The sequence below is a fragment of the Anomaloglossus baeobatrachus genome, chromosome 3, assembly GCF_048569485.1.
Source record: "Anomaloglossus baeobatrachus isolate aAnoBae1 chromosome 3, aAnoBae1.hap1, whole genome shotgun sequence".
Classification (NCBI taxonomy): Eukaryota; Metazoa; Chordata; class Amphibia; order Anura; family Aromobatidae; genus Anomaloglossus; species Anomaloglossus baeobatrachus.
Genome location: NC_134355.1, coordinates 182,044,486 through 182,070,100, shown reverse-complemented (window position 1 = coordinate 182,070,100; position 25,615 = coordinate 182,044,486). Strand labels below are relative to the sequence as shown.

Genomic DNA, 25,615 nt, shown 5'->3' with positions numbered 1-25,615 from the left:
GCAGGTACTGTATGTCCCCCAAGAAGCCATCATTTTTGGACTGTTTTTACAATTTAAGTAGCCTAACATGTTTGTTAGTGCAGTATGTGGGTAAATAGGTTGTTGGTTACCAGGGGTCACTAACAATTTTCTCATAACCATATAATTTAAGGCTGCTTTGACATATTTAAGTCTGTGTTTGCACAATAGAGCTAGAAAGGGGGTTAATACAGTCCTCTTAGACTTGAGAGTCAAATTGTTTTTGGTAAAGAATTTTTCTGGACAATTATAGGTGTAGCAGAACTTGAAAATCTATTTTTTGGGGAAATATTTATGAAAGCTGGAAAATTTTAATTAATAAAAAGTGATCTTTTTAGTTCCTATATTTAGTAATCATCCTCTCAAAATAACCTTAGATTTCGAGTAAGAATTTCTATTCATGTATATTTCATATGTTTCACCCATCATCAATAAAGTATCACAAAAAATTGCTAATGTCAGGGTCGCAAGAAGGTGATGCACATACTTTTGTCTGGCCATGAATTTTGATCTTGACTAAAATAACAAGAGTCAAATATTACAAGTAAACCAAACTCTTACTGGTGTCAGATTATACCAGGGATGTCATCTCAATGTACATAGAGTAACTACTAGTTAATAAATAACCACTGGATCTTTGCATGCATAAAAGGGCAACTGATGACCTTAGATTTGCATGAAACAACACAGTTACATCGGTGTACGTGAATGAAACAACACAGTTACATCGGTGTACGTGAATGAAACAACACAGTTACATCGGTGTACGTGAATGAAACAACAGAGTTACATCGGTGTACGTGATAGAGAAGCACTGATTGTAAGTAACACTATCTTTTTTCATAAAGTCTTGCTTAATATTCCTGCCCTAGTCTTTTGTAAGTTTGACTGCTTGCTTTTCAAAGAATTGGCAGAATTCCTAGTTACAAAAGTAGACAAGGAAACAGAAAACTACAAAGCAACAAATCCGTAATAGATAATCCATCTGTAACCTTAATTAGTAAACATAGATGCACATTGCTTTGTATTTTAATTTGACCTGCAGGCACAGTCAGACCGGGGTGTCAAGAGCTCACCACTGACACTGATATTGGGGACCCACTGTTCAGTATCATGCAATATTACCTAACTCTTGATTACAAATTTGCACAAATAATAAACTGGGTAGTAGTTAAAATATTTAATGAGATGCTGCCCTTGTCTGTACATGCAACATTAAGTGTACTGTGCCATGTGTATGGGAGTCGGCCCACTTCTTAATAGAGGCCCCTGGGGGGATTCACCTGTACCTCTGTGGATCAAAGTCTGCAAGCAGCGACTATCATTAGATTAGCATATCACATAGATCTAAGTTAGCATATTTATGAAGATGCATACTATTGAATAGCACTAAACAACAAGGACAAAAAGAAAGGGAGCCATTACACTACAGAGGACCAACTTGTGCTTCTGCGCTGTTCATTTTGCCTCAGTGAATACTGTTACAAAGGAGAGATCATGTTATGGTTACATAGTGTCAGTTGTCACTATTCAGTTATCTATTATGTGTTGTGTCCACAAATTAGATTGTAACGTGTTATTGTGCTTAGCGACCTTTGTACCTTGCTTTATAGTAGCAGCATTCATTTTACGCTGATCTGAAATGTGGATGCCTTTTCATTTTTTATCTCTGTTTTTTTGCCTTTTTTTCATATGAATTAAAAAAAATTGGTACATTCCTTGTTTTATAGTGGCGTGTACCATATTCTAGAGCAGGGGTCTCAAACTCGGCTGGGTGTATGGGCCGCACAGAGGAAAAAAATAATTTGGGGGGCCGCATTCTTTGCAGGACAAAGTGACATTTTTATTGGTACCATATATATATTTTTTACACACCTTTGGATCACTGATTTTCAACATTTTTCACTTGTTTATTATAACAAATGTGCACATTCTTTGGTTAAATCTAAAAAAAAAAATTGATGTTAAAAAAAAGTCATGCCTTATTTTGTTTTTTTTTTTACATTTTATCCCTTTCTTGTAACTAATAGTGTTACAATTATCACTATATAGAAATTTTGGCCAACATCTTTTAGTAATGTCCCCATCCAATAGTATTATGCCCATCCTTGTAATGTCCCCATCTTTTAGTAATGTCCCCATCCTATAGTCATGTGCTCACCTTGTCCCCATCCTATAGTCATGTGCCCACCTTGTCCCCATCCTATAGTCATGTGCCCACCTTGTCCCCATCCTATAGTCATGTGCCCACCTTGTCCCCATCCTATAGACATGTGTCCACCTTGTCCCCATCCTATAGACATGTGCCCACCTTGTCCCTATTCTATAGTCATGTCCCCATCCTGTAGTAATGGGTGGTGGGGGCTACCACCCACAGATTCCTGAGTGAAGCTGAGGGGGCGGTCTCTGGCCCCAGATCCACAGTGATTGGACAGATCGGTCACAAGGCCGGTCTCTCCAATCAGCGCTGGGGGCGGGTGAAACAGAGGTCACCCAGCTCCAGCCAATGATCGGTGCTACAGCTGCACTGATCAGGGCTGAATTTCAATGTTACAGCCATTTTCAATGGCTGAAACATTACAGTGGCTGTGATTGGCCGACGAACGCCGCACAGCCAATCACAGCCTCCGTAGGTCCGGGGAGGAGACACCACCCCTCCTGAGGTTCCCTCCTCCCAGAAGCTAAGGTATTTGCTATTTGCAATGCAAACAGCGATCGCAGCCACCGGGGCTGCGATTTCGCCATGACGTACTGGGTATGTCATGGATCCTTAAGTACCAGGGAGCCATAACGTACCCAGTACGTCATAGGTCGCTAAGGGGTTAATGTGCCGTCCTTCACATACACAAAAAATAAAAAAACACCATTCTTCTCACCTGTGCCCCGTTCCCTCGGCTCCTCATCTCTGCTTCTTGCTGTCTGCAGGCCGTGCCCCGGTGACTATCGCGGCCGGTGCAGGGGCCGCAGCCCCTGGCAGTGATTTATGTCAGATCAGACGGTTGTTTTGCCGGCGCTGCGCGCGCACATTCCTTGCCTCTGAGAACGCAGCGCCGGCAAAACACTCATCTAGTGCAGACAGTGGCTGCGGCCCCTGCACCGGCCACGATAGTGAACAGGGGCACGGGCCTGGGGGCCGCACGAAGCAGCCTGACGGGCCGCATGCTGCCCGCGGGCCGCGTGTTTGAGACCCCTGTTCTAGAGTGTAAATATTTCTGAATATACTAATCAGGCCCAGACTAGGACCAAATGGTTCACCGCTGCTACATTCATATGTCCTTAAAGGTTCCTTGTATAGACTATAGTCCTTAGACTGACCTTGGTTCTTCTGACCCAAACTAATATGTTTCCAACCACTATCTGTAAAAACACATCTGCATGTTTTTCTCAATATCTGACATGAAATCAGAATAAACCTTCCCCATTTTAGGTCAATTAGGAACCAAAATTATTTATATTTGCCAATGCCAGAATAATAAGAGAGAGAATGTTTTAAGGCATTTCTATTACTTTCTGCAAAGTCAAAAGTTTCCATACATTTCATTAGTATTTGGTACCATTGCCCTTAAACTGTATGACTTGTGTGAAACATTTTGGATATCTTTCCACAAGCCTCTCACAATAAATTGGTAGGAATTTGGACCCATCCTCCTGACAGAAATGGTGTAACTGAGCCATGTTTGTAGGTCATCTTACTCGCACCTGCCTTTTCAGCTTTGCCCATAAATTTCAATGGGATTGAGATCAGGGGTTTGTGATGGCCACTCCAAAACATTGAGTTTGTTATCTTTAAGCCACTTTGTAACCAGTTTGGCAGTATGCTTTGGGTCATTTTCCATTTGGAAAACTGATTTGCTCCCAAGCAGCTCCTGGATGATGTCTTGAGATGTTGATTCAGTATTGCCACATAATCTTCTTATCTCATGATGCCATCTACTTTGTGAAGTGCACCAGTCCCTCCTATACCAAAACAACCCAGCAACCATGATACTGCCATTCCCGTGTTTCACAGTCGGGATGGTGTTATTAGGCTTCAAAGCTTCTCCCTTTTTCCTCCAAACGGAAAGATGGTCATTATGGCAAAATAGTTCAATTTTAGCTTCGTCATACCACAGGACATGTCTCCAAAAATTAAGGTCTTTGTTGCTGTGTGCATTTGCAAGCATTAATTTGGCATGTTATGTTTCTTTTTGAGTAATGGCTTCTTCCTTGCAGAGTGGCCTTTCAGCCATATTGACAGAATACTCGTTTCACTGTGGATAATGACAGAATCTTACCAGCTTCTGCCAGCATCTTCACAAGTTGTTTTGCTTTTGTTCTTGGGTTGATATGCACATGTCTGAGCAAAGCACGTTCATTTCTGGTACACAGAACCCGTCTCCTTCCTGAGCGGTATGATGGCTGGACATTTCCATCTTGTTTGGACTTTTGTATAATTGTTTGTTCAGATTAATTCTCTCTCTCCCGTGAGAAACAATGTGCTTATGTGTCTTGTTAGATAATGTAAACTTCTAGTTTCAACTGTAACCTCATAGACAATTAAGAGGCTTTTATTTCAAGTTAGAAAAAACAGTGAGTCTGGGTATTACAGTCGTTAATAGATATGTGAATGTAGCCTAATTTCACAACTACAGTAGCAGCCTGCAGGCTCTTGCATAGCAATTACATGAACAATTTAGTGCTGCATGATGTGAGCTGCACCCGCTACTTCTCCAACTGCCTCCCTCCCCACTGCTTCTGTAGTCTTTGATATAATCAAATACATCGGGTACATCATAAAGATTAATAAAGTATGGAAACTCCCAACAATATAGAACCTCAGAAAAGCGGAGTCATAATCCAAAATTGTATTAAAAAGGTACAATTTTATTCAGTACAAAAATTCATAAAAATCACACACAGTAAAAAGGGGAAAACAAGGTGCAAGGGACAGCAAAAATATCGCAAGTAGTCAATGGTGAGTATCAAGAGTTCCCAATGGCATATAGTGCACAAGAATACATCCCTCACTAATTATAGATGGTATTTGTATAGTAGTGCTAGTTTCTGGGTCAGCCTGGTCATTATACACACTGCAGTAGCACCAATAAGTATGGGGAACCACCTCCCACCCTATAATGTGAACTGATGTAAATAACACAATGTATATGTACAGTGCGGTGGTAGAGACAGGAATCCCATAAGCAGAATATAAAAGTGCTGCCAGTGTGCAGCAAAGTGCAGGCACCCCAGAATTAGCACATATAAAGAGGTAAATTAGATCAGTTATCCATCAAAGCTGCACCACAGCCATTAAAGTATAGAATTGTATAAAGTTACAATTTAATTATAGATGGTATTTGTATAATGGTGCTAATTTCTGGATCAGCCTGGTCATTATACACACTGCAGTAGCACCAATAAAGTATGGGGAACCACCTCCCACCCTCTAGTGTATGGTGGAGATGACACAATGTATATGTACAGTGCGGTGGTAGAGACAGGAATCCCATAAACTGCATGTAAAAGTGCTGCCAGTGTGCAGCAAATTGCAAATAAGGAATAACGTTTGGAACACCATTCTAAGTCTGAACTGGGTGCAAAAACCTAAAAAACATCACTATGGGGAGATAAGGTATGCACACCAGTGACTATGTAAGGGGAATACATGAAATAGCAGAAACTGCTGTGTGAATACTGACTTGAAAAATCCAATAGCTATATGTAAGAGTGAAAATGTGAAAAATGGAATCTGCATTACTGCCATGAACATGTGAATCAAGAGAAATTTAGCTACTGAATTGATCAATGCAATAGAGCCCCAACACTACGCCAAAGTATTTCTCTACGTTGGGGTCCCTAGCTTGTGTGTGTCCTCTCATGCAGTTAAAAAACTTACCGTGTATGGGAAGCTGAGACCCAGGCTATTTATGCGTATGATATGGATTGGCAATAGGTGTGGTTGGGGAGGGTTCACAAACGAAAAACTACTAACAAATAAGGAATAATGTTTGGAACACCATTCTAAGTCTGAACTGGTGCAAAAACCTAAAAAACATCACTATGGGGAGATAAGGTATGCACACCAGTGACTATGTAAGGGGAATACATGAAATAGCAGAAACTGCTGTGTGAATACTGACTTGAAAAATCCAATAGCTACAGTTAGGTCCAGAAATATTTGGACAGTGACACAATTTTCGCGAGTTGGGCTCTGCATGCCACCACATTGGATTTGAAATGAAACCTCTACAACAGAATTCAAGTGCAGATTGTAACGTTTAATTTGAAGGTTTGAACAAAAATATCTGACAGAAATTGTAGGAATTGTACACATTTTTTTCCAAACACTCCATATTTTAGGAGGTCAAAAGTAATTGGACAAATAAACCAAACCCCAAAAAAAAATTTTTATTTTCAATATTTTGTTGCGAATCCTTTGGAGGCAATCACTGCCTTAAGTCTGGAACCCATGGACATCACCAAATGCTGGGTTTCCTCCTTCTTAATGCTTTGCCAGGCCTTTACAGCCGCAGCCTTCAGGTCTTGCTTGTTTGTGGGTCTTTCCGTCTTAAGTCTGGATTTGAGCAAGTGAAATGCATGACCAATTGGGTTAAGATCTGGTGATTGACTTGGCCATTGCAGAATGTTCCACTTTTTTGCACTCATGAACTCCTGGGTAGCTTTAGCTGTATGCTTGGGGTCATTGTCCATCTGTACTATGAAGCGCCGTCCGATCAACTTTGCGGCATTTGGCTGAATCTGGGCTGAAAGTATATCCCGGTACACTTCAGAATTCATCCGGCTACTCTTGTCTGTTGTTATGTCATCAATAAACACAAGTGACCCAGTGCCATTGAAAGCCATGCATGCCCATGCCATCACGTTGCCTAAACCATGTTTTACAGAGGATGTGGTGTGCCTTGGATCATGTGCCGTTCCCTTTCTTCTCCAAACTTTTTTCTTCCCATCATTCTGGTACAGGTTGATCTTGGTCTCATCTGTCCATAGAATACTTTTCCAGAACTGAGCTGGCTTCATGAGGTGTTTTTCAGCAAATTTAACTCTGGCCTGTCTATTTTTGGAATTGATGAATGGTTTGCATCTAGATGTGAACCCTTTGTATTTACTTTCATGGAGTCTTCTCTTTACTGTTGACTTAGAGACAGATACAACTACTTCACTGACAGTGTTCTGGACTTCAGTTGATGTTGTGAACAGGTTCTTCTTCACCAAAGAAAGTATGCGGCGATCATCCACCACTGTTGTCATCCGTGGACGCCCAGGCCTTTTTCAGTTCCCAAGCTCACCAGTCAATTCCTTTTTTCTCAGAATGTACCCGACTGTTGATTTTGCTACTTCAAGCATGTCTGCTATCTCTCTGATGGTTTTTTTCTTTTTTTTTCAGCCTCAGGATGTTCTGCTTCACCTCAATTGAGAGTTCCTTAGACCGCATGTTGTCTGGTCACAGCAAGAGCTTCCAAATGCAAAACCACACACCTGTAATCAACCCCAGACCTTTTAACTACTTCATTGATTACAGTTTAACGAGGGAGACGCCTTCAGAGTTAATTGCAGCCCTTAGAGTCCCTTGTCCAATTACTTTTGGTCCCTTGAAAAAGAGGAGGCTATGCATTACAGAGCTATGATTCCTAAACCCTTTCTCCGATTTGGATGTGAAAACTCTCATATTGCAGCTGGGAGTGTGCACTTTCAGCCCATATTATATATATAATTGTATTTCTGAACATGTTTTTGTAAACAGCTAAAATAACAAAACTTGTGTCACTGTCCAAATATTTCTGGACCTAACTGTATATGTAAGAGTGAAAATGTGAAAAATGGAATCTGCATTACTGCCATGAACATATGAATCAAGAGAAATTTAGCTACTGAATTGATCAATGCAATAGAGCCCCAACACTACGCCAAAGTATTTCTCTACGTTGGGGTCCCTAGCTTGTGTGTGTCCTCTTATGCAGTTAAAAAAAAACTTACCGTGTATGGGAAGCTGAGACCCAGGCTATTTATGCGTATGATATGGATTGGCAATAGGTGTGGTTGGGGAGGGTTCACAAACGAAAAACTACTAACAAATAAGGAATAACGTTTGGAACACCATTCAAAGTCTGAACTGGGTGCAAAAACCTAAAAAACATCAAACTTTTTCAAGTCAGTATTCACACAGCAGTTTCTGCTATTTCATGTATTCCCCTTACATAGTCACTGGTGTGCATACCTTATCTCCCCATAGTGATGTTTTTTAGGTTTTTGCACCCAGTTCAGACTTAGAATGGTGTTCCAAACGTTATTCCTTATTTGTTAGTAGTTTTTCGTTTGTGAACCCTCCCCAACCACATCTATTGCCAATCCATATCATACGCATAAATAGCCTGGGTCTCAGCTTCCCATACACGGTAAGTTTTTTTTAACTGCATGAGAGGACACACACAAGCTAGGGACCCCAACGTAGAGAAATACTTTGGCGTAGTGTTGGGGCTCTATTGCATTGATCAATTCAGTAGCTAAATTTCTCTTGATTCATATGTTCATGGCAGTAATGCAGATTCCATTTTTCACATTTTCACTCTTACATATAGCTATTGGATTTTTCAAGTCAGTATTCACACAGCAGTTTCTGCTATTTCATGTATTCCCCTTACATAGTCACTGGTGTGCATACCTTATCTCCCCATAGTGATGTTTTTTTAGGTTTTTGCACCCAGTTCAGACTTAGAATGGTGTTCCAAACGTTATTCCTTATTTGTTAGTAGTTTTTCGTTTGTGAACCCTCCCCAACCACACCTATTGCCAATCCATATCATACGCATAAATAGCCTGGGTCTCAGCTTCCCATACACGGTAAGTTTTTTTTAACTGCATGAGAGGACACACACAAGCTAGGGACCCCAACGTAGAGAAATACTTTGGCGTAGTGTTGGGGCTCTATTGCATTGATCAATTCAGTAGCTAAATTTCTCTTGATTCATATGTTCATGGCAGTAATGCAGATTCCATTTTTCCAGTGGAGTGTTGCCCCCTGAACAACACTATCGCAATCCATACACCATGGGTGAGCATTTGTAACTTTATACAATTCCATACACTAGTGGCTGCAGTGCAATTTTGATGGATAACTGATCTAATTTACCCCTTTATATGTGCTAAGTCTGGGGTGCCTGCAATTTGCTGCACACTGGCAGCACTTTTACATGCAGTTTATGGGATTCCTGTCTCTACCACCGCACTGTACATATACATTGTGTTATTTACATCAGTTCACATTATAGGGTGGGAGGTGGTTCCCATACTTATTGGTGCTACTGCAGTGTGTATAATGACCAGGCTGACCCAGAAACTAGCACTACTATACAAATACCATCTATAATTAGTGAGGGATGTATTCTTGTGCACTATATGCCATTGGGAACTCTTGATACTCACCATTGACTACTTGTGATATTTTTGCTGTCCCTTGCACCTTGTTTTCCCCTTTTTACTGTGTGTGATTTTTATGAATTTTTGTACCGAATAAAATTATACCTTTTTAATACAATTTTGGATTATGACTCCGCTTTTCTGAGGTTCTGTAGTCTTTGAGTAGAATAGAGGGGTGTATATTTTCCTTTTCTTATAAATTGCATCATATGCATAAAATTGACTTCTTAAAGACTGTGAAACATTCAGAGTCTTCCGAGACTAAACTCAGGCTACTGGACTTATATCTATAGTCAGTCTTTATTGTCAGAAAAAAGCAGCATTTGGCGGCAGTTCCAAACTCCATTGTTCCTAAGACTAACAAGAGAGGTCATAGCAATACTAGAACTTGGCACCAGTTTCAAAACCATAGTACTGGCAGATAATATTACTATAAGTCAAGTTGAACAAAATGATCAAGACTGGCATTTTATATGCCAGTTGAAAAATATGATAACTGGAGTAAATTATGTCAAATTTATTCCTATCCCAATATGTAGTAGGTATAATAATAATAATAATATTGGCCCATACCTTCAATTAGACATGTAGTATAGTTCTCCTGATATAGCCAAGCTCTTAACTCATGTGTAGGGCATTTCAGTTAGGTGTCCATGGTTATGACCATGAGCAACTAACTGTCACTATATTTGGAGACGTAACCATGGATACCTAAGATACAATGTCCTGCACATGAGGTGAAAAACATGGCTATATCAGGAGAACGAGAACCATACTACATTTATAATTGCAGTTATTTGCTAATATCATTATTATTACACCTTCTACATATTGGGATAGGATCTTGGAGATGATAATACCCCTTTAATTTGTCTAACCGTTGATGGCTATGCCTCCTCCTGTTAGGCTATGTGCGCACATAGCGTATTTGCATGCAGTTACGCTGCGATCTGCACCGCAGCGTAACTGCATGTGTCCTGCGTCCCCAGCATAATCTATGAAGATTATGCAGGAGACGTGTGCACGTGGCGTATTAGAGCGCAGCGCTTCGGCTGCTGCCCGAAGCGCGCGATCTAAGAAGTGACATGTCACTTTTTCCGTGCGCTCTGCATGCAGTCCCCACTCTGTCTATGGGAGGGGCTGCACTCAGAGCGCATGAAATCGGCTTTTTTTTTTCTTTCTGCAGCGATTTGAAGCACCCGTGTGCTGTTCAAATCGCTGCAGAAATTTCTGCAGGGACAGAACGCTACGTACGCACATAGCCTTACTTTCAGCCTGGATGGAGCAAAAAACTTTGTTTGCGATTTTTTGGAGTATAATTAATGCAAAAAACTGTAAACTCCTTAATAAATGTGTGCCATTTTGTCTACAAAGGTGTTAAATGATTATGTTCAGTTTTCAGTCTTGTACATGTATGTTCACCCTGAGCACTTAGACAACTAAGTAGTTATGTTTGCTATTAGATGGTGCAATTTGTCTCCAAATCTGATTGTTTATTACCTCTATTGTTATTTTTATAGGTCATGGGTTTGTCCTTATTCCTAAGTGAGGGCAGGCAACTTTCAAAGTGTAGGATGTTTTTTATTTTATTATTTTATGTGTTTGCATTTGTGCTCTGTAAAAACAATGTGCCTTATTCATTATTGTGATTATGCCTGTTTTATTGTTGAGCTTTTTTTGTTTTGTGTGTTTTTTAGTTTACCACTGAGGGTGATGTTTAGGGTCTCCAGATGTTTTCGCCTTATTCATCATTTGCGACTTTTCAAAAAGTCACAATATTTGTGGTAAATATAGTCATGAGCCCACCTGAGTTGATTTTATATACACCAGCAATTTTTGAAACATTTTGAAAAACATACGACTTTATGCTCTCAAAATTCTCAAAAAGGTTTAGAGAAAGAAAAAAAAGAAAAAGATTATTTATGACTTTGCAAAAAATTAATGAACAATGGCCCCAATTCATCAAAGCGATTATGCCACAATTCAGGAGCACATTGCTTTGAAAACTCAGAACATATTTACACAATGGAATTGCAAAAATATTTTGATACTTAGCGTTTTCACACCAGTTTCGCCCACCTCAGCTAAAATGGGTGGAGCTGGGCAGCACGGGGATGTGACATCACATCTCATCTAATTCATGACAATTCATGGTGGTAAAACTTACTCCAGAAATCTGTGACGGGAGTAAAATTTATGACGGGGCGCACACCACTTGTCAGATATTTCATGATTTATTAAGAGGTGTGCACTTCTTAATGAATCAGAAGCATCTGACTTCAACATGCCCTCCTCATCAAGACCAGCACTGATCACACTGGTCTTGATGAATAGGGACTAGAGATGAGCAAAACCGCAGCTGTTCGAGTTCAGTGTCCGGCGGGACTTGATCCCGAACAAATGCTCGGACGTACTGTAAATCTATGGGGACCCAAACATTTTGGAAGAAAGGGCTAAGAGCCTGCAAAGCAGGACAGTTATACTTACCAATTCTCCTGTGTGGCTGTCACACTGCTTCTGGGTCCTGTTACAGTTGCTGTGGCACTGGAGACTATGTTCAAATTTCTTGCTACTGCACATGTGCGAGCACTGGAGACTATGTTCGGATTTCTTGCTACTGCACATGTGCAAGCGCTGGAGACTAAGTCCTATCTTGGAGCCATTGCACATGTGCGGGTGACATCATCGCTGACACGAGTCACATGTCTCTGACACCTTCTAAGCTGATTGGCCGCTGGTCATGTGCTTGTGACACGTGGTCACATGTCTCTGACACCTTCTATGCCGATTGGTCGCTGGTCATGTGCTTGTGACGCTTTGCTCGGTGATAGGCCAGCGTGACGTCATTGCTGTCGTTCTGGCAGCGGATTGGCTCTGGTGTCCTCCATCTTGGATGAGGCACAGAGTCTATATAAGACCCTGACGCACGTCGCCCGGCGCTCAGTCCTCTTGGTTCATGCATGAGAGTAGACGCTCTGTGCACGTCTCTCTAGGCATCTCTCTGTCTATGCTAGGTGAGCGCTACCGGCAGGGTAGCGTTCTTGTACCTTACAGCTTCGGCTGCGGTCCGTATCCTTACATCTTAGTGGAGCGGACATAGGCAGTTGCCTGAGGCTCATGGTCCGGCTGGGCCTTGTGATTCTACTCGTAGGTGGACGTTGCCGCTAGGGTAACGTTCCTTATACTGCGTCTGGCAGTTGTTCGTATCCTCGCACACTAGGGGAGCGAACATAGGTAGGAGCTTTGTGCGGCTTGTGCTGCTGTCCATCTCTTTTGCACCACTAGTGGAGCGGACCTAGGCAGGTGTCATATCTAGTGGTTTGTGTCCTCGCACACTAGTGGAGCGAACGCAGGTAGGAGCTTTGTGCGGCTTACGCTGCTGTCCGTCTCCTGGCACCACTAGAGGAACGGACCTAGGTAGGTGCCATTTCACATTCAATGCTTTTGTCTCTGTGATCATTTACAGAGACCATACCACACACCCTCCGAGTAAGGGAGGAATTGCTTTATTTCCTAACTATATGCCTCTGTGGGTTTAACAGAGGTATTGCACTCTGCACTTGTGCTACTACTATTTACAGCGGCACACTTATATACTCTTCCTCACTCATTAACCCATCCCTTTTACGTTAATGCTAAATACGGTAGTCGCTGTGACTTTAACAGTACACGCCGTGATTGGCTCTAGTGTCACTGAGACGTATCAGTGTCAGTACTGCTTCCGTAGTACAAGATACCCCTTATCCTCTGCCATAGTCTGCAGCAGAGACCTTGCACGGTGGACCCTGACTGTCTGATATCCCTTTGGTTTTTATAATCAGACAGCCCCCGTAACAGGTCCACTCGTTAGCTTTCATGCATATTCACTGCTTCTCCCACCCACCCTCTGTGACAGCATCTGCAATTGATTGCAGTCAGACTGACAGCGTTCTGGCATCTGTGATTGGCTGTAGAGTATAAAAAAAAATAATTGGAAAAAATGATGTAGGATCCCCCATATAGTGATACCCAGCACAGATAAAGCAGATGGCTTCAGGCTGCAGCCCCCAGCTGTGGGAGCTCTCTTGGCTGTGTATCAAAAGAAGAGGGACCCCATGCGGCTTTTTAAAAATTATTTAGATAAAGCATTTTTAAAAATGGCGTGCGGTCACCTCCCTCCCCCAACTTTGATACCCAGCCAAGATAAAGTAGACAGCAGGGGGCAGGTATTCTTAGGCTGTTGAGGCCCATGGATATTGGGTTCCGAGCCTAAACATAGCAGCCTTTAGCTGCCCTGGGATTGTCACACCCATTAGATGCGACAATTCCGGCACTTTACCCTGTTCATACTGATTGCCTTGGTGTGGTAGTAACTGAGGCAATATATGGGGGTTAATGACAGTTGTGATTTGTCAAAATGACAGCTGTCATGCAGCCCGAAGTACATAACTGAGAGGAGTCTATGAGACTCCATTTCTAACCCTGTTAGTAAAAAGAAATAAACACACAGAAAATCCTTTATTAAAAAAAACACCCTCTTTCTCCATACCCCCAAAACATCCCTGCAGATTTGACGTAATCCACATGCTGTCCCACGATAATCCTGGCACTGCCACATCTGAGGTCACATATTAAAAAAACATGACTGCTCACTGCGAGCTGCCAAACACACTGACTGAGCCACAAGTGTGAGCGGTGACATCACTGAGTTCACCTGAGGTCAACACTGGAGGTTTCCACGGTACCTTAGCTGTGACCTCAGGTGAACTGACCTTTGGTGAACTCATTGAACTCAGTGACCTCACCTCAGGGGAAGTCATTGAACGCAATGCCATTCATAGACATCTCCCAATTACAAACTTTGGACTTGATGACAGCTGTGATTTTTTTAACAAATCTGTTACATTTTTTAACAAATCAAAGCTATTATTAACCCCATTATTTTATATTACCCCAATTGCCACCGTACCAAGGCAATCGGGATGAGACGGGTAAAGAGCCGGAATTTTCATATCTAATGGATTTGATAATTCCGAGGCGGCTGCAGGCTGCTATATTTAGGCTGGGGGGGCAATAACCATGGGCCTTCCCAGCCTGAGAATATCAGCCCCAAGCTGTCTGATTTGTCTTGGCAGGGTAGCAAAATTGGGGGGGAAGACTGCAACCATTTTTTAAATTACATAAATACTTAAATAAAAACTGTATGGGGTCCCTCATATTTTGATAAAAAGCCAAGATAACGTACACAGCTGGGAGCTGCAGCCTGTAGCCATCTGCTTTATCTGCGCTGGGTATCAATATAAGAGGGACCCACCTCCTTTTTTTTCCTATTATTTATTTATTTTTGCACCCCACAACCAATTACAGATGCCAGTGTAAGGGGTGGGCAGACCCCTTACAAGAAAGTGTTAATGCTGATGTTGTTTAATAAAATGTTTTACTGTTTTAGTGGGTTCCCCTAGTGGCCAGGTGGGACGACTGTCTCCATAGAAACAGGGCAGAGGAAAGGAGGAGCCGGCAGCAAAGAGGGGAGGGAAAAAAGGTTGAAATAAGGAAAAGTTAGAGCCAGGAGGCAGTTGAGTCCGGGACGGGAGAGAAGAAGCAGAAGGGGCAGAGTGTGGGAGCTGGGTGAACAGGAAAGTGAAGGAAAAGAAGAGAAGTGTCCTCAAGGGTGAAGCAGTATTGGTGTGGGTCCAGTCTGTGTAAGCCAGAGTGGGAGCCAGGTGAAGTGGAGTAGCCGGGCACATCCCCACTAGAGGAGACATCCAGAAAAGGTTTTCCCCAGCCGAAAGTTGTGACATCATCTGAATATTGCCTCTGTCACGAAGAAGTGTACAATAAACATGCCTGCTGGTTCAATTGATCCACGTCTATCAAGTGTTTGTATCTCTGACGGCGACATCTGCACCACCACACTCTGCCCCACCAAGTCATTTCCTGTCCCAAAAGTGACGGCGGAGCCAGGGGTAAGCCTGCTAGAAAAAGGGGCCACGACTACAACCCCCGAGGCACCCCTGGCACCCCGTTACATGTGGCGTAGTTGGCAGGATCCGGATTATATGCAAGGGGTCCCGATTCAAGAAGATGGAGACCAAGTGGTGCCTAGGGCACAGGATCCGGATTATTGGCGAAGGGTCCCAATTCCATGGTGGGAAGAAGAAGTGGTGCCTAAGGCGTTGGACCGGGCACAAGATGGCGGCAAGATGGCCGCCGTCTTCATGAACACAGTGAGAGCGTGAAGAATTGGCGCCAAAAGAAGAGCCTGGGGCTGGCCGGTGAAGAAAAAGAAGTGCGGAGTGCGCCGCTCAAAGAGGGGAGGTGCTGGCCCCAGGATGCTGATGAAGATATGTGAAGTGGGCGGCGTTACAGGAAAAAAGAAGAGCCGCCTTGGCCGGGTCGACTTGATGTGCGAGACTGGGGGTGGAATGTACCCAAGAGCGGGAAAAGAAGGCCCGCCTCCACCTTCTCCAGCATCTCCACTGTCCCCGGCGCCATTGCAAGAAGCGATAACACAGAGACTGACTCCGAGCAAAATGGAGACTCCGAGAAGACAGCATGCTGCAGTGGGCGCGCTGGTAGCAACCAGCCTGGGCAGAGGACTCCCGAAGCAGACTGCGGCCGCGGAAGGACTTACCCTTGCCCTACCGGCTGTGCCAGAAGGACCGGAGCGGCCCACAAAAGTATCCTGGGTCACTACCTGGGACGCCGCGACCGGTGAGACCTCGACTGAAGTCCGGGCCACCTACACGGCACAGCTACATCCGAGAAACCAAGTCCTGGGAGCTCCAACACACACAGCAGTTCCGGCCCCGGAAAAGCAACACGCCCGGGAGCTAGAAGAAGACGAGTGGGGATTCTTTTGGGAGCCGGTGAAGCCGACGTCCCTGACGCAGCGAAAGTCCCCATCGCCTGAACCCGATCCGGTGCAGGAGAGGTTACTGGCCGAGACCGTGGCCCACGAGATGATGGCCGGGCCCCTTAGTGACGAATTTGAACGGCAGTGTACCGTTGGCACCGTAGTCAAATTTAACCAGAAAGAGGGCTATGGATTCATTGAGGACGAGGAGACCGGTGACCATTTCTTCTACAACCGGGTAAACCTGGACACTGAGGGCTTACCACAACGCCGTCATACCTTGTACCCGGGAGAAAAAGTGAGATTCCGGAGAAAAGTGGGATGCCGGGGCCTATTTGCAGTAGGGGTGACCCGGATGCCCACTACACAAGAGGCCGCGCAGTGGCAGCAAGAAATCGAATGGGAAGAGTGCCAATACCGGAGGCGGACCCAACAGAGACCGGTACTGGCTGAGATTTCCCGGCCGAGAAGCACACTGGCGGTATCGCCCGAAGTTATGACAGGACCGAGTGCTGATCCAGAGAAGGGGACCCCGGCGGTGCTGGCAATTCACCAGAGCGCCTGGTCACACATCCGGTGATCATCGTGGGCAGCCCACAGCCGTCCCATTCAGAGACCCCGTCACCCCCGTCGGGGGTTGAGGAAGCAAAAGCGGAGGCAGAGGCGCCAGAACCACCCGTCAACTACGAACCATTCCGGAGGCTGCGCCGCTTGCCAGGTCAGTCCCTTTCTGATTATGTGAGGGCTCAGCGGGCCGAGTGGCAGCGCGCTTACCACCCCGAGTGACCCGTGATGACCGGAGGTAATGGACATGTTCATGTTGAATACCGGCATTGTTCCAGAGTCGGAAAAGTTCCACAGTTTGCAACCAAAGTTTAAGCTACTGAGCCCGGAAGGAGCCTGATGCTGGACTGAGCCCAGGGGCCCCTTCTGTGTTGTCAAAGAAGACTTTGTTGTTTTATGATCCTGCCTTCAAAGACCGGGAGTGCTGTGAAAGCCTCCGGGCACATCGTCTACAAAGACCGGGAGTGCTGTGAAAGCCTCCGGGCACACTATCTACTAAGACCGGGAGCTCCCAGGAGGGACTCCGGGCGTCGAACTTGTGCGCCCCTTGAGTGTGCCTTGATGTGAACATGTTTAAAGTTTTATAAAAATGATTTTGCTGCTAACTTGTGTTTTCAGGGTCGTGCCTTGCCGGGAGGCTTAGGCAGAAAGAGGGGAGGAATGTAAGGGGTGGGCAGACCCCTTACAAGAAAGTGTTAATGCTGATGTTGTTTAATAAAATGTTTTACTGTTTTAGTGGGTTCCCCTAGTGGCCGGGTGGGACGACTGTCTCCATAGAAACAGGGCAGAGGAAAGGAGGAACCGGCAGCAAAGAGGGGAGGGAAAAAAGGTTGAAATAAGGAAAAGTTAGAGCCAGGAGGCAGTTGAGTCCAGGACGGGAGAGAAGAAGCAGAAGGGGCAGAGTGTGGGAGCTGGGTGAAGCAGTATTGGTGTGGGTCCAGTCTGTGTTAGCCGGAGTGGGAGCCAGGTGAAGTGGAGTAGCCGGGCACATCCCCACTAGAGGAGACATCCAGAAAAGGTTTTCCCCAGCCGAAAGTTGTGACATCATCTGAATATTGCCTTTGTCACGAAGAAGTGTACAAGAAACATGCCTGCTGGTTCAATTGATCCACGTCTATCAAGTGTTTGTATCTCTGACGGCGACATCTGCACCACCACACTCTGCCCCACCAAGTCATCTCCTGTCCCAAAAGTGACGGCGGAGCCAGGGGTAAGCCTGCTAGAAAAAGGGGCCACGACTACAAGCCCCGATGTACCCCTGGCACCCCGTTACACCAGCTAGCTGGCAGTCTGCAACCAATCACAGACGCTGCAGGTTGACAGCAAAGCAGTGAATATGCATGAGAGTTAGTGATTGAACCCGGAAGCAGTGTGACAGCCTGGCGAGAGACTCAGTAAGTATAGTTTTCCTGCTTTAATCTCTATTTTGCTTTCTTTTAACTTTTATTTTTTATCTGTGTGGCCAAACCCGAGCAGAAACACTGACTTCCCTGAGAAGTCTGTTTGGGGTCTGTGCATGGACCCTGACCTTTATGGTTTGGGTTCACCCATCACTAAAAGGGACCTGTGTGCATCATTTTGATGAATTTGGCACAAATATACCAGTGAGTACCACAAGCAAAAATATATAGCAAAGAAAAATGCAAATGATGAATCGAGTCCAATATCTGTCTAATAAAACAGTTTAATAAAGACAAAACTTGAATAAGCAACTTAATTTGGTTATACTTTTCATAGATTTTTTTTCCCCTTTTAATACTCACTGTGGCTTTTATATTTGAAAGAGGCTTCAACTGGTTGGTGACATATACTATACTATATATTAAACAGGAATTCTTGACAGAAATGTTCACTACAAAAGTAAAATTTCCCAGGGTAAAATGCAATTTTGAAATTACAGAAAAAATTCTTTGGCAGAAATGCAAGGACGTTTAGGCCAAAGTTTCATCTGTAACTGCAGAATTTATGAATAATGATACTTTTGTAACAGCAATAAAATAGTGAATGTTACACACATACACAGAATAGTGATTTTGAGGGAAATTTAGTATTTGCCAGAGAACAAATATGCTTTCCTTAATGAGATATTTTCACATTTGAAAGTTATCACTTATTTATGGGATAGGTGACAAATTCTCAGTTGCTAGGACTTTGAAAAAGCCCATGTGAAAGGAGCAGAAGGTACATTATGCACACTGTAGCTCATTCAATCTACTAGAAGTGCCAAAGATCAGCAAAGTGCAGCGCTCAGCTAACTCTCGAGGTACTATTCAGAAAGAGTGATAATGCATAAGATTGACCTTTGCTCCGTTCACTGCTTGATCCCCGGTTTTCGGGATTGGTGGGAGTCTCAGCAATTGGACCACCAGCAATCAGGAAGTTAACCCCTATCCCATGGCAATAGGTTGTGGGGGTCATCATCATGATGAGGATTGGTCCGAGCAGTATGTATAAATTATGAATTTGTATTTTGATGTGTAGCTATGGAAACGGTTCAGTGTTTGTTTAGAGGTTAGATGGCCAAGGATTTATTTTTGTACCATGCTGTATTTGCTTTGCCAAGTCTGAAGATAATAAAGCTGCTTGATGCCCAATTCAGACCCAATTCACTGATTTTCAGTGACATATGCTCTGTGAGCTAACCATCTTTCTTAGATGTACCTCAACTCAACTTACATAAACATCATTAAATGATGAAGTGAACAGCACTGTTTACCTGATGACAATGGCACATATCAGTGGATGGGATATATTGGACATCAAGCGAACACTCAGTTCTTGAAGTTGATGTGCTAAAAACAGGAAAAAAATGACACGTGCGAGCATCTAAATTAGGGGTGGGGAACCTTTTTTCTGCCGGGGGCCATTTGGAAATTTCTACCCACCTTCGGGTGCCCCACAAAATTATCAACTTGAAAATCGCCCTAATATATTTGGTCAAACTATTAATTAACTCACCCATACTGTGGCGGCTGGAGCTGCTTCTGACTCGCCCACCCCAGGGCTATGGGACACCCGGTGCCGGGCCGGACTAGTCCGGTGGTAGTCAGTGGTGGCTGGGCCCGGCTCCGTGGCCCTGGTGGGTGTCAGTAGAATATATGGCTTGATGAATAAAGTTTGTGTCCGTGACGCCACCTGTGGTCTGCGGCTATTAAGCCGCCGCTGCTGTGTGAGGCCTCCGGGGTGATGTTATGGCAGCAATGGTAGTACTGCTCCCCACAGGTGGAGCGGAGCCCCGGGGACACTGTTAGTGCTTGTGAAAGTCTATGGGGTTGTGTGGCTAACACGGTGCAGGGCCGACAGGCAATGAAAGAAGCAGGCACAAACAACAGTCTCTTTACCTTTTCCTCTTTTACTTTGGGAACAGTCCAGTCCTGGGAGACCGTTACAGGTGGTGATGGGGATCCGGTCGGCCTGGAAGTACTTGGGGTGATCTTTCTGGCCAGCTGAGTATGAGGCCTACTCCTGTGCTTTTCTTGTGATGTTAGGACCCTGCTTCTCTGAATCCAGCAATGGCCCTCTTTGCTGCTGGGACTGATGGTACGTCCCTTTCCCTCTGTAGCAGGCTGCGCAGGCCCTCTCTGATGCTTCTCTGCTGGAGTCCACACCGTGCCCTGATGCTGCAGCTGTGCCTTCGGGATGTTTATGGGCCGGGTGCTTGCAGCTCTCCTGCCCTTTGGATTCGGCTACCAGGGAGTATTTTAAGCCCTGGTGGCCAAAGACTCCGATGTCCGAGTCTCTCTCCGCTGCCTCTCTGCTACTCCTGCTTCCCTGGGCCAAGCTACTCTAGCTCTAGGCCCCAGATCTACAGGACAGCACACTCTGCGTCTGCTTCCTTCCACTTCTCCCTACAGACTGACCACTACTTCCTCCCGCAGGTCAGACTTGAGGAAAGCTCCCTGGAATTCCAGGTTCAGAGCTCCCCCTGCTGGCCGGAGGGAGAACTGCGTTGGGTGTTAAACTTGCTGGCCAATGGGCCTCCCCATTACCTCCAGGCTCAGCATTAACCCTTTGGGAGGGCAATGCTGTTGTGGCGACCAGGTCCTGGGGCGCCACACTTCTCTTTGATGCGGCTGTGATGTTAGGTAATATTGATCATGTTCCTTCTTACAACTGCTTTTCCAGGTTTCTCGGTCAATCATATACATCACATAGGAGACACTGGGGGCACATACTTCACATGAGGGGCTGGGGGCATATATACATCACAGGATGGGCTGGGGACATATACATCACAGGAGGGGCTGAGGGCATATATACATCATAGGAGGGGCTGGGGAGAGTTACATCACAGGTGGCTTGGGTATCTATACATCACTGGGGATGCTGGGGCATACACATCACAGGAGACGCTGGGTTGCATAAATTACAGGAGACCCTGGGGGCATGTATATGACAGGAGGGGCTGAGTGCATATACATCACAGGAGATGCTATGGCATACCATCACAGGAGACACTGGTCAGCATAAATTACAGGAGAGTCTGGGACAAATACATCACAGGAGAGGCTGGGGTATATACATCACAGGAGGGGACAGATGCATCACAAGAGGGGTGGGGGCAGATGCATCACAAAAGCAGCTGGAGGCAGATACATCACAGGAGAGGCTGGGGGAAGATACATCACAGGAGAGGCTGGGGGAAGATACATGACAGGTGAGACTGGGGGAAGATACATCACAGGAGGATCTGGGGGCACAGACATCACAGGGGGCATGGACAGCACTAGGGGGCACAGACAGCACTGGCGGTGGCACGAACAGCACTAGGAGGACACAGACAGCACTAGGAGGTATGGACAGTACTTGGGGTCATGGACAGCACTAGGGGGGCACAGACAGCACTAGGGGGGCACGAACAGCACTAGAGGGGCATGGACAGCACATGGGGGCACGGCAGGACTGGGGTACAAAGACAGCACTGACGATGGAATGAATAGCATTAGAGATCACGAAAAGCACTGGGGGGCAAGGATAGCACTGGTGGTGACACGCCCCACCGGGGCCTGGCGGCACTCGTTACCGGGCCGGTTATTTTCTAAGAGATCATGGTGGCAAGACCATGACCCTGCTGGTGTCATTTTAAGATAATGGGGGAATAGTTATTTACAAGGGGAGATGTTGTGACACCACCTGTGGTGTGCGGCAAGATAGGTGCCACCGCCGCTATTCAGTTTTCTGAGGGTCGGTGGTGATGCAGCTCAGTTGGTATAGCTCTCCACAGGTAGAGCTGGGCTCCAGGGCTGTTGATGGTGTCGAGATGTAATGGTGAGGTGCAGGGCCGGAAGTGCAGACAATAACTGGACAACACAGGAAAGCAATCACAAGTTCTTTACTCACTGTTGATAGTTCCAGGTTACCATGACTAGTCAGAGGCTGCCCTTGGAGTGCTGGGTCCTGCTGTGATGGGCCCAAGTCGATCGCTGGATAGTTCGGAGGCACAACCCGGTACACCCTTCTGTGTTCCTTCCCTGGTCGTCTTCCTGTGGCCTCTCCCGCCTGGCCCGCACCTCATACACAGTGCCCTGAGCTGGTGTCCGCGGATCCCTTTTATGGGTGGCTTTCCTGCCCTGTCCCTTGGTCCCATGTGGTCACCTTTTCAGCGGATTATTTGTTTGAAGTATTCTCAGCCTCAGGTTTACTAGCTGAGTCTTGTAGTTCTCCACTAGTCTAGGGACCGGTCCCCGTTGCGGCCAAGTCCATCCACTCCGGTATGCCGGCTATGGATACGAGCCCACAGGTGTACGGCGCACTTCCCGTGGCTCTAGGACTCCTTCTGTGCTGATCCTGGGATGAGCTGCTTCAGCTCCAAACCCCAATACCTTTGACAAGTATTATGGTCCTCACCTCGCGAGATTCAACTCCCCCGTCCCACATATTTGGCGATTGATTTTCAACCAGTGATGAGCAAACAGTAACTATTCATGTTCAGATTATTCGTAATGAAATACAAAGCAAAATTTCACTGTTCATCACAAATAACGACCTTAATGCAAATCAGTGGGGAACCTGAGCATTTTCATTGTCATGACAAATACTAGCATAGTACACGGTATTCGGTAGGCATTATCCAAATATGAATAGTTACTATTCACACATGTCTATTTTCAACCACTAAACATGCTGGGATTGCTTGCAAATCATGGTAATGCTGTAGCCATCTTTGCTACTGGCATTACTGTGATTGGCTGGCTGCATCGCATCATTGGGTCTATATAATACTTGCCGATGCCATCTTAGGTGCACTTGATCCGGAGAAAGCGTAGGGAGAGCCGCTTTTGGAGAAGGGACAGTGTGTTAGTGCATTTCATTTTTAGTGTCCGTTGTATTCAGGAGAACTATGGCGCCCCCTTTTTCTGCATTCCAGTACTTGCTAAAAGATTAAACAAACAGCCCTTTTTAGGGCTAAATCACAAAACCACTGCTAGCTGTGCATATTGCAGGGATAGTTTATGGAGTAGGACTACAGAGTGTATAACAGGCATTTAGGCAGGGTTGATTGAATTATATTACCTACTCCTACAAAATCAAACAGCTCTTGTAAGGACTAATTCACAATACCACTGCTATCTGTCCTTTGTAGTGCAACAAAAGTTCTGGAGTAGGAATAGAGGCAGTTTAACAGCATTTAGGCAGGGTTCATTGCATTACCTGCTACTATAAAATCTAACAAACAGCCCTTTGAAAGGGGTAATCCACAATACTGCTGCTATCTGTCCTTGTTAGTGCACACAACATTCTAGAGTTGGGATAGAGACTGTTTTACTGGTATTTAGGCAGGGTTGATTGCAGTATATTACCTGCTGCGTGATCAAAAAAACAGCCCCTTTGTTAAGGATATAAAGATTGATGGAAATATCTAAAATGGCTCTATATTCTTCTACTGCACCCATATCTATACTCAGAGATGATAAGACTTTTTCTTCCTTTTGTTATGATTAAGCTTATTACGCAGCTTGGAAATATTAAAATCATAGCAACATATCTATATATATAATTGCCTTATTCTGTCTGTCTGGCTGTCTGTCTTGCTCCAAAATTGTGTCAATACAGTGACAGTGTCGTTACAGTGACAACCATCGGATTGGCCACTGGGCTCGGCCTGGCCCCGCCCCCCACACGGATTGGCCGCTCGCCTCGGCCTGGCCCCGTCCCCCACACGGATTAGCCGTTTGCCTCGGCCTGGCCCCGCCCCCGCACGCATTGGCCCCTTGACCAGGCCTCACCCCCTCACGCATTGGACGCTCAGCCTTGCCCCGACCCCGCACGGATTCCCCGAACCGACACGGAGCCCCACCGACAACCCCAGCAACGTGAGGATATGTGTCGGCTGGCCCCGACTCCCAGGTGAGTGCTGCACCCCCGGGAGCCCACACCAGCGTACGCCGGCAACCCCAGCAACACAAGGGTATGTGTCGGCTGGGTTGCCGGTATGCTGGTAACCATGGTACACATCGGGTAATATTGTGTAGCATGGTTACCAGCGTATGCCGGCTCCCTGCCCATTCAGATTGTTGCTCTCCCGCTGTCACACGCCGATGCGTGCTGCAGAGCAGGAGACCAACAAACAAAAAGTGAACCAGCACTGTCGCTTTGAATAGTTACATGATGTGTACCATGCTTACTAGATTACCCCGGCTACCGGCACACGTGTCCCGGAGCCGGCGTAAGCTGGTAACCATAATACACATCGGGTAACTATGGAAACCGCTTTGCATAGTTGCCCGCTCAGCCACGCCCCCACACACACTGCCCGCTCAACACCCCCCACGCGCTCTGCCCGCTCGGCCACGGCCCCCGCACGCTCTGCCTGCACGGCCACGCTCCCCACGTGCTCTGCCCGCTCGGCCACGCCCCCCATGCGCTCTGCCCGCTCGGCCACGGCCCCCGCACGCTCTGCCCGCACGGCCACGCTCCCCACGTGCTCTGCCCGCTCGGCCACGCCCCCCACGTGCTCTGCCCGCTTGGCCACGCTCCCCACGCGCTCGGCCATGCCACCCATGTGCTGTGGCCGCTCGCCCACGCCCCCCACACACTGTGGCCGCTCAGCCCCCCACACACATTGGGCACCTATACACCGCCCCCCCCAGGACTACTCCACCTATTATACTCCTCTCCCCCCAGGACTACTCCTCCTATTTATACTCCTTTCCCCCCAGGACTACTCCTCCTATTATACTCCTCTCCCCCCAGGACTACTCCTCCGATTATACTCCTCTCCCCCCAGTACTACTCCTATTATACTCCTCTCCCCCAGGACTGCTCCTCCTATTATACTCCTCTCCCTCCAGAACTACTCCTCCTATTAGACTCCTCTCCCCCAGGACTACTCTTCCTATTATACTCCTCTCCCCCCAGGACTACTCCTCCTATTATACTCCTCTCTCCCCAGGACTACTCCTCCTATTATCCTCTTCTCCCCCAGGACTACTCCTCCTATTATACTCCTCTCCCCCAGGACTACTCCTCCTATTATACTCCTCTCCCCCCAGGAATACTCCTCCTATTATAATCCTCTCTCCCAAGGACTACTCCTCCTATTATACTCCTCTTTCCCCAGGACTACTCCTATTATACTCCTCACCTCCAGGACTACTACTCCTATTATCCTCTTCTCCCCCCAGGACTACTCCTCCTATTAGACTCCTGTCTCCACAGAACTCCTCCTCCTATTATACTCCTCCCCCCAGGACTACTCCTCCTATTATCCTCCTCTCCCCCCAGGACTACTCCTCCTATTATACTCCTCTTTCCCCAGGACTGCTCCTATTATACTCCTCACCT

The 25,615-nt window shown here is 45.9% G+C and overlaps 1 protein-coding gene across 1 annotated transcript in view; it reads left to right on the top strand.

Moving 5' to 3' along the window:
- Nucleotides 1-711: 711 nt before the first annotated feature.
- Nucleotides 712-25,615, top strand: part of SRD5A2 (steroid 5 alpha-reductase 2) — a 164,192-nt gene continuing 139,288 nt past the window's right edge. Inside the window, exon 1 of the mRNA XM_075338181.1 lies at nucleotides 712-838. The gene's annotated coding sequence lies outside the window, so the exon portion shown is untranslated. The remainder of the gene's footprint in view (nucleotides 839-25,615) is intronic.